We start from the raw sequence: 18,927 nt of genomic DNA, 5'->3' as shown, positions 1-18,927 counted from the left end.
GAGGATTCCATATTTTCTTTGTTATTCCCTTCTTTGTCATATGAGCAGGAGCAAGGACAAGAACATTCTTGTTGAAGAAGATCCTGAACCTGAAAGGACTCTGAAGAGAAAACTAAGAGAAGCTAAAATACAACAATCCAGAGATAACCTTACAGGAATTTTCGAACAGGAAGAGGAGATGGCAGCCGAAAATAATAATAATGCAAGGAGGATGCTTGGTAACTTTACTGCACCTAATTCCAATTTACATGGAAGGAGCATCTCCATCCCTACCATTGGAGAAAACAATTTTGAGCTTAAACTTCAATTAGTTTCTCTGATGCAACAAAACTGCAAGTTTCATGGACTACCATCTGAAGATCCCTTTCAGTTCTTAACTGAATTCTTGCAGATATGTGACACTGTTAAGACTAATAGAGTAGATCCTGAAGTCTACAGGCTCATGCTTTTCCCATTTGCTGTAAGAGACAGAGCTAGAATATGGTTGGACTCTCAACCTAAGGATAGCCTGAACTCTTGGGATAAGCTGGTCAAGGCTTTCTTAGCCAAGTTCTTTCCTCATCAAAAGCTGAGTAAGCTTAGAATGGATGTTTAAACCTTCAGACAGAAAGAAGGTGAATCCCTCTATGAAGCTTGGGAGAGATACAAGGAACTGACCAAAAAGTGTCCTTCTGACATGCTTTCAGAATGGACCATCCTGGATATATTCTATGATGGTCTGTCTGAATTAGCTAAGATGTCATTGGATACTTCTGCAGGTGGATCCATTCACCTAAAGAAAATACCTGCAGAAGCTCAAGAACTCATTGACATGGTTGCTAACAACCAGTTCATGTGCACTTCTGAGAGGAATCCTGTGAGTAATGGGACACCTCAGAAGAAGGAAGTTCTTAAAATTGATACTCTGAATGCCATATTGGCCCAGAATAAAATATTGACTCAGCAGGTCAATATGATTTCTCAGAGTCTGAATGGAATGCAAGCTGCATCCAACAGTACTCAAGAGGCATCTTCTGAAGAAGAAGCTTATGATCCTGAGAATCTTGCAATTGCAGAGGTGAATTACATGGGTGAACCCTATGGAAACACCTATAACCCCTCATGGAGAAATCACCCAAATCTCTCATGGAAGGATCAACAAAAGCCTCAACAAGGCTTTAATAATGGTGGAAGAAACAGGTTTAGCAATAGCAAGCCTTTTCCATCATCCACTCAGCAACAGACAGAGAACTCTGAACAAAATACCTCTAATTTAGCAAACTTAGTCTCTGATATATCTAAGGCCACTCTGAGTTTCATGAATGAAATAAGGTCCTCCATTAGAAATTTGGAGGCACAAGTGGGCCAGCTGAGTAAGAAGATCACTGAAACCCCTCCTAGTGCTCTCCCAAGCAATACAGAAGAAAATCCAAAAGGAGAGTGCAAGGCCATTGATATAACCATCATGGCCGAATCCAAGGAGGAAGGGGAGGACGTGAATCCCAAGGAGGAAGACCTCCTGGGACATCCAATGATCAATAAGGAGTTTCCCTCTAAGGAACCAAAGGAATCTGAGACTCATCTAGAGACCATAGAGATTCCATTGAACCTCCTTATGCCATTCATGAGCTTTGAAGAGTATTCTTCTTCTGAAGAGAATGAAGATGTTACTGAAGAGCAAGTTGCCAAGTTCCTTGGTGCAATCATGAAGCTGAATGCCAATTTATTTGGTAATGAAACTTGGGGAGATGAACCTCCCCTGTTCACCAATGAACTAAATGCATTGGATCAACTGAGATTGCCTCGGAAGAAACAGGATCCTGGAAAGTTCCTAATACCTTGTACCATAGGCACCATAACCTTTGAGAAGGCTCTATGTGACCTTGGGTCAGGAATAAACCTAATGCCACTCTCTGTAATGGAAAAACTGGAATTTTTGAGGTGCAAGCTGCTAAAATCTCATTAGAGATGGCAGACAACTCAAGAAAAGAGGCTTATGGACAAGTAGAGGACGTGTTAGTAAATGTTGAAGGCCTTTACATCCCTGCTGATTTCATAATCCTGGATACTGGGAAGGATAAGGATGAATCCATCATTCTTGGAAGACCCTTCCTAGCCACAGCAAGAGCTGTGATTGATGTAGACAGAGGTGAACTAGTCCTTCAATTGAATGAGGACTCCCTTGTGTTTAAAACTCAAGGTCATCCTTCTGTAAACATGGAAAAGAGGCACAGTAAGCTTCTCTCAGTACAGAGTCAACTAAAGCCCCCACATTCAAACTCTAAGTTTGGTGTTGAACTCCCATATCCAAACTCTAAGTTTGGTGTTGGGACTCTATAAAATTGACCTGATCACCTGTGTGGCTCCATGAGAGCCCACTATCAAGCTATTGACATTAAAGAAGCGCTTGTTGGGAGACAACCCAATTTTTATTTATCTAATTTTATTTTTATTTTATTGTTCTTTCATGTTTTATTAGGTTCATGATCATGTGGAGTCACAAAATAAATAGAAAAATCAAAAACAGAATCAAAAACAGCAGAAGAATAATCACACCCTGGAGGAAGGACTTACTGGCGTTTAAACGCCAGTAAGGAGCATCTGGCTGGCGTTCAACGCCAGAACAAAGCATGGATCTGGCGCTGAACGCCCAAAACAAGCACCAATTTGGTGTTTAAACGCCAGAATTGCATGCAAAGGCATTTTACATGCCTAATTGGTGCAAGGATGCAATTCCTTGACACCTGAGGATCTGTGGACCCCACAGGATCACCTCAGCATCTATGGATCCCACAGGATCCCCACTTACCTCCACTCATACTCTTCCCTCTTCTCATTCATCCTCTCTTCCCAATAAACACCTTTCCCCAAAACTCTTCACCAATCACCTTAATCTCTCTTCCCTATTACCCATTCACCACTCACATCCATCCACTCTTCCCCATAAACCTACCTCATAAACCCTACCTACCTTCAAAATTCAAAATCACTTTCCCACCCAAACCCATCCTAAATGGCCGAACCTAACCCCTCTCCCTTCACTATATAAACCCCTCCATTCTTCTTTATTTTCACACAACACAACCCTCTCTTCCTCTTCTTGGCCGAAACACAAACCTCTCTCCCTCTCCTCCATTTCTTCCTCTTCTTCATCTCTTCTTTCTTCTCTTGCTCGAGGGCGAGCAATATTCTAAGTTTGGTGTGGAAAAAGCATAAGCTTTTTTTTTTTCATTACCATTGATGGCACCTAAGACCGGAGAATCCTCTAGAAAAGGAAAAGGAAAGACAAAAGCTTCCACCTCCGAGTCATGGGAGATGGAAAAATTCATCTCCAAAACCCATCAAGACCACTTCTATGATGTTGTGGCCAAGAAGAAGGTGATCCCCGAGGTCCCTTTCAAACTCAAGAAAAATGAGTATCCCGAGATCCGACATGAGATCCATAGAAGAGGTTGGGAAGTTCTAACAAACCCCATCCAACAAGTCAGAATTCTAATGGTTCAAGAGTTCTATGCTAATGCTTGGATCACTAGGAACCATGATCAAAGTAAGAACCCGTACCCAAAGAATTATCTCACCATGGTTTGGGGGAAATACTTAGATTTTAGTCCGGAAAATGTGAGGTTGGCGTTCAACTTGCCAATGATGGAAGAGAACGCACGCCCCTACACAAGGAGAGTCAACTTTGATCAAAGGTTAGACCAAGTCCTCATGGACATATGTGTGGAAGAAGCTCAATGGAAGATTGACTCAAAAGGCAAACCGGTTCAACTGAGAAGACTAGACCTTAAGCCTGTAGCTAGAGGATGGTTGGAGTTCATTCAACGCTCAATCATTCCCACTAGCAACCGGTCTGAAGTTACTATAGATCGGACCATCATGATCCATAGCATCATGATTGGAGAAGAGGTGGAGGTTCATGAGATTATACCTCAAGAACTCTACAAGGTGGCTGATAAGTCCTCCACTATGGCAAGGTTAGCTTTTCCTCACCTCATTTGCCATATATGCAATTCAGCTGGGATTGACATAGAGGGAGATATCCTCATTGATGAGGACAAGCCCATCACTAAGAAAAGGATGGAGCAAACAAGAGAGCCCATTCATGGATCTCAAGAGACACATGAAGAAGCTCATCACCAAGAAATCCCTGAGATGCCTCAAGGGATGCACTTTCCTCCACAGAACTTTTGGGAGCAAATCAACACCTCCCTAGGAGAACTGAGTTCCAACATGGGACAAATAAGGGTGGAACATCAAGAGCACTCAATCATCCTCCATGAAATTAGATAAGATCAAAGAGATATGAGGGAGGAGCAACAAAGACAAGGAAGAGATATAGAAGAGCTCAAGGACATCATTGGTTCCTCAAGAAGAAAACGCCACCATCACTAAGGTGGACTCATTCCTTGTTCTCAAATTTTTTGTTTTTTGTTTTCTTTATGTTAAGTGTTTATCTAAGTTTGTGTCTTTATTACATGATCATTAGTATCTAAGTGTCTATGCCTTAAAGTAGTGAATATGAATCCATCACCTCTCTTAAATGAAAAATGTTTTAATTCAAAAGAACAAGAAGTACATGAGTTTTGAATTTATCCTTGAACTTAGTTTAATTATATTGATGTGGTGACAATACTTTTTGTTTTCTGAATGAATGCTTGAACAGTGCATATGTCTTTTGAAGTTGTTGTTTAAGAATGTTAAATATGTTGGCTCTTGAAAGAATGATGCCAAGGAGACATGTTATTTGATAATCTGAAAAATCATAAAAATGATTCTTGAAGCAAGAAAAAGCAGTGAATACAAAGCTTGCAGAAAAAAAAATGGCGAAAAAAAAAAAGAAAAAAACAATAGAAAAAGAAAAAGCAAGCAGAAAAAGCCAAAAGCTCTTAAAACCAAAAGGCAAGAGCAAAAAGCCAATAACCCTTAAAACCAAAAGGCAAGGGTAAATAAAAAGTATCCCAAGGCTTTGAGCATCAGTGGATAGGAGGGCCTAAAGGAATAAAATCCTGGCCTAAGCGGCTAAACCAAGCTGTCCCTAACCATGTGCTTGTGGCGTGAAGGTGTCAAGTGAAAACTTGAGACTGAGCGGTTAAAGTCAAGGTCCAAAGCAAAAAAAAAAGAGTGTGCTTAAGAACCCTGGACACCTCTAATTGGGGACTTTAGCAAAACTGAGTCACAATCTGAAAAGGTTCACCCAGTTATGTGTCTGTGGCATTTATGTATCCGGTGGTAATACTGTAAAACAGAGTGCTTAGGGCCACGGCCAAGACTCATAAAGTAGCTGTGTTCAATAATCAACATACTGAACTAGGAGAGTCAATAACACTATCTGAACTCTGAGTTCCTATAGATGCCAATCATTCTGAACCTCAATGGATAAAGTGAGAAGCCAAAACTATTCAAGAGGCAAAAAGTTGTAAGTCCTGCTCATCTGATTGGAGCTATGTTTCATTGATAGTTTGGAATTTATAGTATATTCTCTTCTTTTTATCCTATTTGATTTTCAGTTGCTTGGGGACAAGCAACAATTTAAGTTTGGTGTTGTGATGAGCGGATAATTTATACGTTTTTTGGCATTGTTTTTAGTATGTTTTTAGTAGGATCTAGTTACTTTTAGGGATGTTTTTATTAGTTTTTATGTTAAATTCACATTTCTGGACTTTACTATGAGTTTGTGTGTTTTTTCTGTGATTTCAGGTATTTTATGGCTGAAATTAAGGGACTTGAGCAAAAATCAGATTCAGAGGTTGAAGAAGGACGGCTGATGCTGTTGGATTCTGACCTCCCTGCACTCAAAGTGGATTTTCTGGAGCTATAGAACTCCAAATGGTGCTCTCTTAACGGCGTTGGAAAGTAGACATCCAGGGCTTTCCAGCAATATATAATAGTCCATACTTTGCCCAAGTTTAGACGACGCAAAAGGGTGTTGAACGCCAGTTCTACGCTGCAGTCTGGAGTTAAACGCCAGAAACACGTTACAAACTGGCGTTCAACTCCAAGAATGATCTCTCCACGTGTAAAATTCAAGCTCAGCCCAAGCACACACCAAGTGGGCCCCGGAAGTGGATTTATGCATCAATTACTTATTTCTGTAAACCCTAGTAACTAGTCTAGTATAAATAGGACTTTTTACTATTGTATTTACATCTTTTTTTAAGTTACATCTTTGAGTAACATCTTTTGATCTATTGATCACGTTTGGGGGCTGGCCATTCGGCCATGCCTGAACCTTTCACTTATGTATTTTTCAACGGTAGAGTTTCTGCACTCCATAGATTAAGGTGTGGAGCTCTGCTGTTCCTCATGATTTAATGCAAAGTACTACTGTTTTATATTCAATTCAACTTATTCCGCTTCTAAGATATCCATTCGCACCCAAGAACATGATGAATGTGTGGATTATGTGACGCTCATCATCATTCTCACTTATGAACGCGTGCCTGAAAAATACTTCCGTTTTACATGCAAATAAGCTAGAATGAGTATCTCTTAGATATCTAATACATGGGACTGAGTCCGAGATATTAGAATCTTCGTGGTATAAGTTAGAACCCATGGATGGCCATTCTTGAGATCTAGAAATTCTAAACCTTGTCTGTGGTATTCCGAGTAGGATCTGGGAAGGGATGGCTGTGACGAACTTCAAACTCGCGAGTGCTGGGCGTAGTGACAGATGCAAAAGGAGGGTGAATCCTATTCCAGTATGATCGAGAACTTCCAGATGATTAGCCATGCCGTGATAGAGCATTTGGACCTTTTTCACAGAGAGGATGGGATGTAGCCATTGACAACGGTGATGCCCTATATAAAGCTTGCCATGGAAAGGAGTAGGAAGGATTGGATGAAGACAGCAGGAAAGCAGAGGTTCAGAGGAACGAAAGCATCTCTATACACTTATCTGAAATTCTCACCAATGAATTACATAAGTATTTTTATCTTTATTTTCTGTTTATTTATTATTATTATTCAAAAACTCCATAACCATTTGATATCCGCCTGACTGAGATTTACAAGATTACCATAGCTTGCTTCATACCAACAATCTCTGTGGGATCGACCCTTACTCACGTAAGGTTTTATTACTTGGACGACCCAATGCACTTGCTGGTTAGTTGTATCGAAGTTGTGACAAATTATGAATTAAGATTAGAGCACTAAATTTTTGGAGCCATCACCAGGGATCACAATTTTGTGCACCAGGCTGCTCTATAAGAATGCACCAGATGAAGACAGCCATGTCTGCAGTGAAGGTAGACTCGTGAGTGCTCAAAAAGACATAGTGGGACATAATCTGTCCCCACACGTGAGCCTCCAAAGTGAGTGCAGGAGCTGAAATGCTCTTAGGTCGAGTCCGATGCTGTCGTAGATCTACTTGCTGCCAAGTTGTGCTATGACACCCAGGACACTATTTCAGTCAAACTGGTATGTCTGGCGCTTAAAAAAGGCCTCTTGATAGGCGTCCCATCCCTCTGGGCTAGGTGGAAGATCCAATACTCTCTAGATGGCCCCTTCAGAGACGGGGACTTGCTTCTGACGAACATAAACAGCCTGCAGGGTAAGCGAATAGAAGTTGGAGTAGAATTCTACTACCCATGACAAATTGACCTCCCGCGGCTGTCTTCTCAAGAATCCCCACTGTCTCCTCGCAATGCGGGGCTCACAAAATCAACAAAGTATGTTGGAACAATGAGTAGGTGCTCATTGTTGTAGTTTCTCTCAGCCAGGATGGGGAACATCTACTCACAGTAACGGTTAGTAAACCGTGCAGAGTCCCTAGCAGGGAACGCCTTTTCCACTTCATCAACTTTGATTATCTGCTTCACCCGCTTCGTGGGTGGCTTAACGCTTATAGTGGGTTGTGCCTTAGCCACAGTTCTTTTAGTGCCCTTCCTTGCCGGTGTCTTGTCAATAGCCTTCTCTTTTCCTTTCTTGGTACCCATCCTAAGGAAGAAAGCAAGAGGAAGAAGGTGAAATATAGAAAGCAAAAACTGGAAGGAAGAAATTTCAAGTGATAATGAATGCCAAAGAAAAGATAATTGCTTAAATACATGTTAGCTACAACATGTAGGTAAGACATCAATTAGGATTATAAAGTCAATTCATAACAACAAGATGTAAGAGGGTGTATGGCATGCAATTAAGAGGCATGAGAAGTATAACTCAAGCATCAAATTGAACAAGAAGTATCACATGGAAGAAAAGGGTGAATACTTGTAGGATGACAACTGTGAATGATAATCCCAATACATGTGGAATGCAAGTGTTGTGAAAAAGAGGCATTAAAGTAATAAGAAAAGAGTATAAAAGAATTCAAAATGCCATGTTGGCTTTTTCACAAACACTAGGTGTTCAAGTGAAAATACGAATTAAAATAAGTAATCCAAGTGTGTATGACATCCATGTCAATTGTCAAACTACTCCTCATAATATCCACAAGCTCAAATATAATAAAATAATACCCAAATAGAGCTCCAACACCAACTTAAAAATACATGAAAAAGGAATGAAAAAGAAACCAAAAATAAGTAAGCTAAGATGAAATTTAGAAGAAAGAAAAATAATTAAATGCAATAATTAAATGAAGAATGAAAGAGTAGAGGAGGGGAAGAGAAGAAACCTTATGAGGAAGATGAAAAGAGGAAGAAGAAAGAAGTAGGAAGGAAGAAGTAATAAGTAAGAAGAGGGAAGGAAGAAAGAAGAAAGAATTAGGAAGGAAAAGGAATTAGGATTGGGGGAAGGGGTAATTGAAAACTGGCGGCGTACTGATTAAATTGTGCGTCGCATGTGACGCGTACTTGTACAGCATGCGTACGTGATAAACCCCAATTTTGTGGTTTAGATTGTGTAGAATTCAGGGGGTTTTGTCAATATTTTTCACACTTATTCACAAGAAATGCATGGTTTTGTGTTCTCTTCCTAATATTGCTCCATGATGAAAAACATGCTTCTTTTGACTTAAAATTGCTATATTTTGATCCTCTTTTATTACCATTTGATGCCGTGACGTATTTGTTGAGTGATTTCGGAATTTATAGGGCAAGAATGGCTTAGAAGAGAGAAAGAAAGCATGCACAAGAGGAAGGAACATGAAGATTTGGATTTTGGGAACTTCAAAATGGGCGCGCACGCGCACCTCACGCACACGCGTGGATGAAGACAGCTGGAAGTGGCGCGCAAGAATGGACGCATCCGCACAGATTAGAGAAATTCCACATACGCGCACGTGTACATGGCGCGCGCGCGTGGATCACAAAATCAATCGGCGCGCACGCACGCATGGCGCGCACACGCGGCAAGCTGCACGTGACCTCATTAAAGGAAATCATGCCTGATGATTTCTGAGGATCATCAGGCCCAAATTCAAGCTGGTTCTGCATGGAAAAGACCCAATGATGCTAGGGGGAAGGGGGGATCAATTATTTTACACTTAGACACAATTTTAACTAGTTTTTGGTTCTTGTTCTTCTAGAGAGAGAAACCCTTGTTCCTCTCTAGATCTAGCTTTAATTTGATCTTCCTTTGTTGAATTCTGAATTGGATCTTGTTAATTACTACTTTTGATTGCTTAATTTAAATTCCTTAGCATATCTTTTGTTTAGATCTTGTGTTAGATTTATGATTTCTAGTCAATTGTCATCTTATACCCATTTCATGAATTTTGTGAATCTTGAATTGCTAATGTTACATTGATGATTTCCATGATTAATTGTGTTGTTTGAGTGATTGTATATTGATAATTGTTAGTGGGTACTTGTTAGTTCCAATTTAATTGCAATTTGAATAGGTCTTTTATTAATGCTTACCATGTGTTTGATGAAATGTTTCCTTTGATTATAGAGTAGTTCTCTTTACTCTTGGCCAAGGATAAGGGAATTGGGTAAACTTGAGTCATTGGGTCTAATGGATTTGATGATTTGGGAACCCTTAGTGGTCAATTTGATAGCCATTGACACTAGCCTACTACTAAGTTAATTAGTAGTTAGGTTGGACCTTATGGGTTGATGTTGACTAAACCATTTAACATACTTCAAGTATAGAAGTAGACTTAATGAGTTTGGTTCCTCATAATTGTCAAAATATGGTTATTAGACAAGGATAGTGACCCCAATTCCCATGTCTAGCCAAGAGTTGCTTTTATCATTCTTATTTGAAAACCCAAAAATCTTGATTGCTTTGTCTTAGTTATAGTTACTTGTTTAGTTTAGAATAGAATTACATTGGATGTTATTTTATTAGTTTGGAATTATTTACATCTTGCTTTAGTCAATTGAATTAGTTTCTTGCATTCCAAGATTACTTGCTTGTTAAGATTCCTAGTTTAATTTCTTGATCATGACTTGCAACCCCAGATTTCTAACCAATGTTGAAGCACATGTTTGCCCATTCCTTGTGAGACGACCCGAGGTTTGAATACTTCGGTTACTTTTATTGGGTTGAACTTGTGACAACCAATTCCTACTAAATTTGATTCGTGGACTATTTGTCAGTTGAGGACTATACTTGCAACGCGAAAAATATTGTGAAATTCCTTATCGACGGTATCCGTGCTCAATCAGTACGCGTGCGTCGCGCAAAATGGATAGTGACACGTAAGCGTCTAGCACGCGTGGTTGTGCTAATCGCGCGAAGGCCACCGCGTGTATGCACAACTCTCTTTTCACATAGCCTAGAAACAAGAATTCGCATATGACGCGTGCGCGTCGTGCACGCGCACGCGTGAATGGCCATTAGGGGAAAGGACGCGCACGCATCAGGGACGTGTGCGCGTGATGAAGTTTGTGCCTCTAGCACAGTTCCAGCCTTAAGCCATCACAACTCTCTGCCCAAACACCCATTTATGCCAATTTCCACGGTCACACGTACGCGTCAGGGACGCTTACGCGTGGGCTGCTAAAAGTTCAAGCGACGCGCACGGGTGGTGTACGCGTACGCGTGGTCTTGCTTGTGTGCAAAGCACGCTTCCAACACCACTCCTGCCTAACTCTCTGTTCAATTCCTTGGTGGTGCAAATTCATGCATGACGCGTATGCGTCAGCGCGCTTGCGCGTCGTATACCTTTTTTTTTTGCAGAATGCGAAGGATTATGCAGAAAATATGAATGAACACTAAGAAAAATAAAATAAAATAAAACTAGGAATGAAGAGGAATGATCATACCATGGTGGGTTATCTTCCACCTAGCACTTTGCTTTTACATCCTTAAGTTGGATGGTCCACAAGCTCAGTCTTCTGCTGTTGGTCGATCCTCCAAGAGGAAGATCTCTAGCTCTTTGTTGTTCTTCATCTTCTCACCATGATACAGCTTCAGGCGGTGGACATTGACTTTGATGAATTTGGAGCTTGAAGGATGACTCAGGTGAATGACTCTGTATGGCTCTACCTTTTCTACTCTGTAGGGACCTTCCCATCTTGATCATAGCTTACCTGGCATGAGCCTCAGTCTAGAGTTGTAAAGGAGAACTAACTCTCCAGGTCTGAACTCTCTCCGCTTGATATGCTTGTCATGCACAACCTTCACCTTCTCCTTGTATAGCCTGGAGTTGTCATATGCTTCGAGTCGAAGGTTCTCTAATTCTTGTAGTTGCAGCTTTCTTTCAGCTCCGGCCTTCTCAAATCCCATGTTGCATTCGCTTACCGCCTAGAAAGCTTTGTGCTCTACCTCCACTGGAAGGTGACAAGCTTTGCCATAGACTAGGAGGAATGGACTCATTCCTATGGGTATCTTGTATGTTGTCCGATAAGCCCAGAGCACATCTACAAGCCTGGTGCTCCAGTCCTTCCTATGAGGCTTGACTATCTTCTCCAGTATGCGCTTTATCTCTCAGTTAGACACCTCGGCTTGCCCATTGGTCTGGGGATGGTAAGCTGTTGCTATCTTGTGAATAATGCCATGTTTCTTCAGTAGGCCTGTTAATCTCCTGTTACAAAAGTGAGTGCCTTGATCACTCACGATTGCTCGTGGTGATCCAAAGCGACAAATAATATTACTTCGAATAAAGGAAACAACAGTGTTAGCATCATCAGTACGGGTAGGAATTGCTTCCACCCATTTGGAAACATAATCAACAGCTAACAATACATATAAGAAACCATTAGAGTTTGGAAATGGACCCATGAAGTCAATGCCCCAAACATCAAAATTTTCACAGCATAGCATAAGCTGTTGGGGCATCTCATCCCTCTTGGATATATTTCCAAACCTTTGGCATGGGGAGCAAGATTTACAGAAGGCAGTAGCATCTTTAAAAAGAGTGGGCCACCAGAATCCACAGTCTAAGATTTTTCTAGCTGTTCTTTGACGGCCAAAGTGTCTACCACTCTCAGAAGAGTGGCAAGCCTCTAAAATTGACTGGAATTCTGATTGAGGCACACACCTTCTAATTATCTGGTCAGCACCATACCTCCATAAATATGGGTCATCCCATATATAATATTTGGACTCGCTTTTTAGCTTGTCCCTTTGATGCTTAGTAAAATTAGGAAGGAAGGTATGACTAACTAGATAATTAGCTATAGGTGCATACCAAGGAACTACTTCAGATATTGCGTGCAAGCTATCAAATGGAAAAGCATCATTGATAGGAGTGGAGTCACTCTTAATGTGCTCTAGGCGACTCAAGTGGTCCGCCACTAAATTCTAGGAACCACTCATATCTTTAATTTCTAAATCAAATTCTTGCAGCAACAATATCCAATGCATTAGCCTTGGCTTGGACTCTTTTTTAGCTAATATATATTTTAAAGTTGCATGGTCTGAGTACACTACCACTTTAGTACCGAGTAAGTAGGCTCGGAATTTATCCAGAGCAAAAACAATAGCAAGAAGCTCTTTTTCAGTGGTAGTGTAATTAGACTGAGCAGCGTCTAATGTCTTAGAAGCATAAGCAATCATATAAGGGTCCTTACCTTCGCACTAAGTCAGCGCCGCTCCTACTGCATGGTTGGAGGCATCACACATAATCTCAAAAGGCTGGATCCAGTCTGGTCCTCTCACAATCGGAGCTTGAGTCAAGGCGATCTTCAGCTTATCAAACGCTTCCATACAGTCCTCACTCAACTCGAACGCAACATCCTTCTGCAACAATCTGGATAAAGGCAGTGCTACCTTACTGAAGTCCTTGATAAATCTCCGGTAGAAACCTGTATGACCAAGGAACGAACGGACTTCCCTCACGGAGGAGGGGTAAGGTAAACTAGAAATGACATTTACCTTTGCTGGATCTACAGAAATACCAGTATTAGAAACAATGTGTCCTAGAACAATACCTTGTTTAACCATAAAATGACATTTTTCAAAATTTAATACAAGGTTTGAACTAACACACCTGTCTAATACTCTAGCTAAACTATCTAAGCAAAGGTGAAAAGAATCACCATACACACTAAAATCATCCATGAAAACTTCCATACAGTCCTCAAGAAGATCTGAGAAAATGCTCATCATGCATCTTTGGAACGTAGCCGGTGCATTACATAAGCCAAAAGGCATCCTCTTGTATGCATACGTTCCAAAGGGACATGTAAAAGTAGTTTTCTCCTGATCTTCAGGAGCTATTTGAATTTGAAAATATCCCGTGTAACCATCTGAAAAGCAGTAGTGTGATTTACCTGACAGGTGATCAAGCATCTGATCGATGAAAGGCAATTGGTAGTGATCCTTGCGAGTATCTTGGTTGAGGCGCCTGTAATCAATACACACCCTCCAGGATTTCTGCACTCTGGTTGCTATGAGCTCTCCTTGCTCATTCTTCACTATTGTGACTCCAGACTTCTTGAGCACCACTTATACTGGGCTGACCCATTCGCTATCTGAGATGGGGTAGATGATGTCTCCTTCAAGCAATCTGGTCACTTCCTTCTTGACAACTTCCAAGATGGTGGGGTTCAGCCGCCTTTGAGGTTGACGGACAGGCCTTGCTCCCTCTTCTAAAAATATCCGGTGCTCACAAACTTGAGGGCTGATGCCTACTATATCCGCTAAGCTCCACCCAATAGCCTTATTGTGTCTTCTCAGCACACTAAGCAACTGCTCCTCTTGTTGGAAAGTGAGTTCCGTTGCAATGATAACTGGGAGCTTTTGATTATCCTCAAGGTAAGCATACTTGAGGTGGGGTGGAAGGGGCTTTAACTCCATTTTCTGTTCATGGTTAGGCACTTGATCTTCTGGAGCTATTGGTGGGGGCAGGTTATCTTCAGTAAGCTCAGAGGGTTTCCCCACACTTGCACCTTACTCCATGTGCATCTCTTCTACTTCCTCTTGGTGAACTGCAGCTACAGTCTTATCAATGATGTCACACTGGAAGATGGAATGATCTTCCGGTGGGTACTTCATAGCTTCATCCAGGTTGAAGCTCACTGCTCGGCCATCTATCTCAAAAGAGTAAGTCCCTGAGAAGACATCCAACTTGAACCTTGAAGTCTTCAGAAATGGTCTTCCAAGTAGGATGGATGATGGTCTTCCTGAGTCATTAGAGGGCATCTCCAAGATGTAAAAGTCAATGGGAAATGTGAGCCCCTTAATGCTCACCAACACGTCCTCAGCAATTCCAACTACCGTGATTATACTTTTATCTGCCAAAACAAAACGAGCTGCCGACCTTTTTAAGGGAGGGAGCCTCAAAGCATCATATACAGACAATGGCATAATACTCACACACGCTCCTAAATCACACATGCAGTCAGAAAATGTTAAACCCTCAATAGTACAACTAACCATGCATGGACCCAGATCACTACATTTTTTCGGTATATCACCCATTAAAGCAGAAATGGAACTACCTAGAGGAATAGTTTCTAAATCATGTAATTTATCTTTATGCATGCATAAATCTTTTAGAAACTTCGCATATTTAGGTACCTGGCGAATGGCATCAAAAAGGGGAATGGTTACCTCAACCTTTTTGAAGATCTCCACCATCTTGGGGTCGAGCTCCATCTACTTTCTGGACTTCCTAGCAAGGTGTGGAAAGGGGATATGGATGGCGTCTCTGGTAGCTTCAGCTTCCTTTGGTGCGCCATTCCCTGGTTGAGCTGCTTCTTCAATCATGTCGTGTACTTCATTTTCCTCTTCAATATCCTCTGCCTCAACAATATCTTCAACCTGAATGTTTTCCTTTGAGCTAGGCTCCTCATGATTCCTCTCTTGCAGTGTGGTTCCGTACCTCTGGTGCACGAAATTGTGATCTCAGGCAACGGCGCTAAAAACTCTGTACGCACGTCTTAATAAATCGTTTGTCATTCACAACTTCGATACAAATAACCAGCAAGTGCACTGGGTCGTCCAAGTATTAAACCTTACGTGAGTAAGGGTCGATCCCACGGAGATTGTTGGTATGAAGCAAGCTATGGTCACCTTGTAAATCTCAGTCAGGCGGATATAAAATAGTTATGGAGTTTTCGAATATAATTAATAAATAAACAGGAAATAAAGATAGAAATATTTATGTATATCATTGGTGAGAATTTCAGATAAGTGTATGGAGATGCGTTCGTTCCTCTGAACTTCTGCTTTCCTGCTGTCTTCATCCAATCAATCTTACTCATTTCCATGGCTGGCTTTATGTAAGAACATCACCATTGTCAATGGCTACTTTTCATCCTCTCTGAAAAATGGTCCGATGCGCTGTCACTGCATGGCTAATCGTCTGGAGGCATCACCGTGGTCAATGGCTGCATCCTATCCTCTTGTGAAAATGGTCCAAATACTCTATCACAGCACGGCTAATCATCTGAGATTCTCGATCATACTGGAATAGGATTCACCCTCCTTTTGCGTCTGTCACTAAGCCCAGCACTCGCGAGTTTGAAGTTCGTCATAGTCATTCAATCCCAGAGTCCTACTTGGAATACCACAGACAAGGTTTAGACTTTCCGGACTCTCATGAATGCCGCCGTCAATCTAGCTTATACCACAAAGATTCTAATTAAGAGATCCAAGAGATAATCATTCAATCGAAGGTAGAACGGAAGTGGTTGTCAGGCACGCGTTCATAGGGAATGATGATGATTGTCACGTTCATCACATTCAGGTTGAAGTGCGAATGAATATCTTAGAAGTGGAATAAGTTGAATTGAATAGAAAAATAGTAGTACTTTGCATTAATCTTTGAGGAACAGCAGAGCTCCACACCTTAATCTATGGAGCAGAAACTCTACCGTTGAAAAATACATAAGTGAATACAGGGTAAGCATGGCCGAGTGGCCAGCCTCCCATGGAGGTCTAGAGATCTAAAAATGATCAAAAGATGTCTAATACAATAGTAAAAAGCCCTATTTATACTAAGCTAGTTACTAGGGTTTACAGAAGTAAGTAATTGATGCATAAATCCACTTCCGGGGCCCACTTGGTGTGCGCTTGGGCTGAGCTTGAATGTTACACGTGCAGAGGCTCTTTCTGGAGTTGAACGCTAGGTTGTAACGTATTTCTGGCGTTCAACTCTGGTTTGTGACGTGTTTCTGGCGTTTAACTCCAGACAGCAGCGTAGAACTGGCGTTCAACGCCCTTTTACGTCGTCTAAACTTGGTCAAAGTATGGATTATTATATATAGCTAGAAAGACCTGGATGTCTACTTTCCAACGCAATTGGAAGCGCACCATTTTGAGTTATGTAGCACCATAAAATTCACTTTGAGTGCAGGGAGGTCAGAATCCAACAGCATCAGCAGTCCTTCTTCTACCTCTGAATCTGATTTTTGCTCAAGTCCCTCAATTTCAGCCAGAAAATACCTGAAATCACAGAAAAACACACAAACTCATAGTAGAGTCCAGAAATGTGAATTTAACATAAAAATAAATGAAAACATCCCTAAAAGTAACTAGATCCTACTAAAAACATACTAAAAACAATGCCAAAAAGCGTATAAATTATCCGCTCATCACAACACCAAACTTAAATTGTTGCTTGTCCCCAAGCAATTGAAAATCAAATAGGATAAAAAGAAGAGAATATACTATAAATTCCAAACTATCAATGAAACATAGCTCCAATCAGATGAGCGGGACTTGTAGCTTTTTGCCTCTTGAATAGTTTTGGCTTCTCACTTTATCCATTGAGGTTCAGAATGATTGGCATCTATAGGAACTCAGAGTTCAGATAGTGTTATTGATTCTCCTAGTTCAGTATGATGATTCTTGAACACAGCTACTTTATGAGTCTTGGCCGTGGCCCTAAGCACTTTGTTTTTCAGTATTACCACCGGATACATAAATGCCACAGACACATAATTGGGTGAACCTTTTCAGATTATGACTCAGCTTTGCTAAAGTCCCCAATTAGAGGTGTCCAGGGTTCTTAAGCACACTCTTTTTTTGCTTTGGACCTTGACTTTAACCGCTCAGTCTCAAGTTTTCACTTGACACCTTCACGCCACAAGCACATGGTTAGGGACAGCTTGGTTTAGCCGCTTAGGCCAGGATTTTATTCCTTTAGGCCCTTCTATCTACTGATGCTCAAAGCCTTGGGATCCTTTTTATTACCCTTGCCTTTTGGTTTTAAGGGTTACTGGCTTTTTGCTCTTGCCTCTTGGTTTTAAGAGCTTTTGGCTTTTTCTGCTTGTTTTTTCTTTTTCTTTCTATTTTTTTTTCGCTATTTTTTTTTCTGCAAGCTTTGTTCTTTGCTACTTTTTCTTGCTTCAAGAATCATTTTTATGATTTTTTAGATTATCAAATAACATGTCTCCTTGTCATCATTCTTTCAAAAGCCAACATATTTAACATTCTTAAACAACAACTTCAAAAGACATATGCACTGTTTAAGCATTCATTCAGAAAACAAAAAGTATTGTCACCAAATCAATATAATTAAACTAAGTTCAAGGATAAATTCGAAACTCATGTACTTCTTGTTCTTTTGAATTAAAACATTTTTCATTTAAGAGAGGTGATGGATGCATAGGACATTCATAACTTTAAGACAATGTTACTAAATACTAATGATCATGTAATAAGACACAAACATGGATAAGCACTTAACATAAAGAAAACGAAAAACAGAGAATTTAAGAACAAGGAATGAGTCCACCTTAGTGATGGTGGCGTTTCCTTCTTGAGGAACCAATGATGTCCTTGAGCTCTTCTATGTCTCTTCCTTGTCTTTGTTGCTCCTCCCTCATTGCTTTTTGATCTCCTCTAATTTCATGAAGGATGATGGAGTGCTCTTGATGTTCCACCCTTAGTTGTCCCATGTTGGAACTTAGTTCTCCTAAGGAGGTGTTGATTTGCTCCCAATAGTTTTGTGGAGGAAAATGCATTTGAGGCATCTCCGGGATCTCATGGTGATGAGCTTCATACGTCTCTTGAGATCCATGAATGGGCTCTCTTGCTTGCTCCATCCTTTTCTTAGTGATGGGCTTCTCTTTCTCAATGGGAATGTCTCCTTCTATGAAAGCTCCAGCTGAGTAACATAGATGGCAAATAAGATGAGGAAAAGCTAGCCTTGCCCAAGGAGAGGGCTTTTTGGCTATTTTGTAGAGTTCAAGGGAGATGACTTTATGAACTTCTACTTCCTCTCCAATCATGATGCTATGGATCATGATGGTCCGATCTACAGTAACTTCAGATCGGTTGCTAGTGGGGATGATGGAGCGTTGGATGAACTCCAACCATCCTCTAGCCACAGGCTTGAGGTCCAGTCTTCTTAATTAAACCGGCTTGCCTTTGGAGTCAATCTTCCATTGAGCTCCTTCTACACATATGTCCATGAGGACTTGGTCCAACCTTTGATTAAAGTTGACCCTTCTAATGTAGGGGCGTGCATCTCCTTGCATCATAGGCAAGTTAAACGCCAATCTCACATTTTCCGGACTAAAATCTAAGTATTTCCCCCGAACCATTATAATATAATTCTTTGGATTTGGGTTCTTACTTTGATCATGGTTCTTAGTGATCCATGCATTGGCATAGAACTCTTGAACCATTAGGATGCCGACTTGTTGGATGGGGTTTGTT

At 40.9% G+C, this 18,927-nt stretch overlaps 1 non-coding gene across 1 annotated transcript; it reads right to left on the bottom strand.

Annotated features, from left to right (window-relative positions):
* Positions 1-574: 574 nt before the first annotated feature.
* LOC112759860 (small nucleolar RNA R71) lies at positions 575-682 on the bottom strand. The gene has a single exon (XR_003180325.1). It is a non-coding gene; the product is annotated as a small nucleolar RNA R71 (small nucleolar RNA).
* Positions 683-18,927: the final 18,245 nt, after the last annotated feature.

This window comes from Arachis hypogaea, chromosome 16 (assembly GCF_003086295.3).
Source record: "Arachis hypogaea cultivar Tifrunner chromosome 16, arahy.Tifrunner.gnm2.J5K5, whole genome shotgun sequence".
NCBI classification, from domain to species: Eukaryota; Viridiplantae; Streptophyta; class Magnoliopsida; order Fabales; family Fabaceae; genus Arachis; species Arachis hypogaea.
This window is presented reverse-complemented; position numbering and strand designations above follow the sequence as displayed.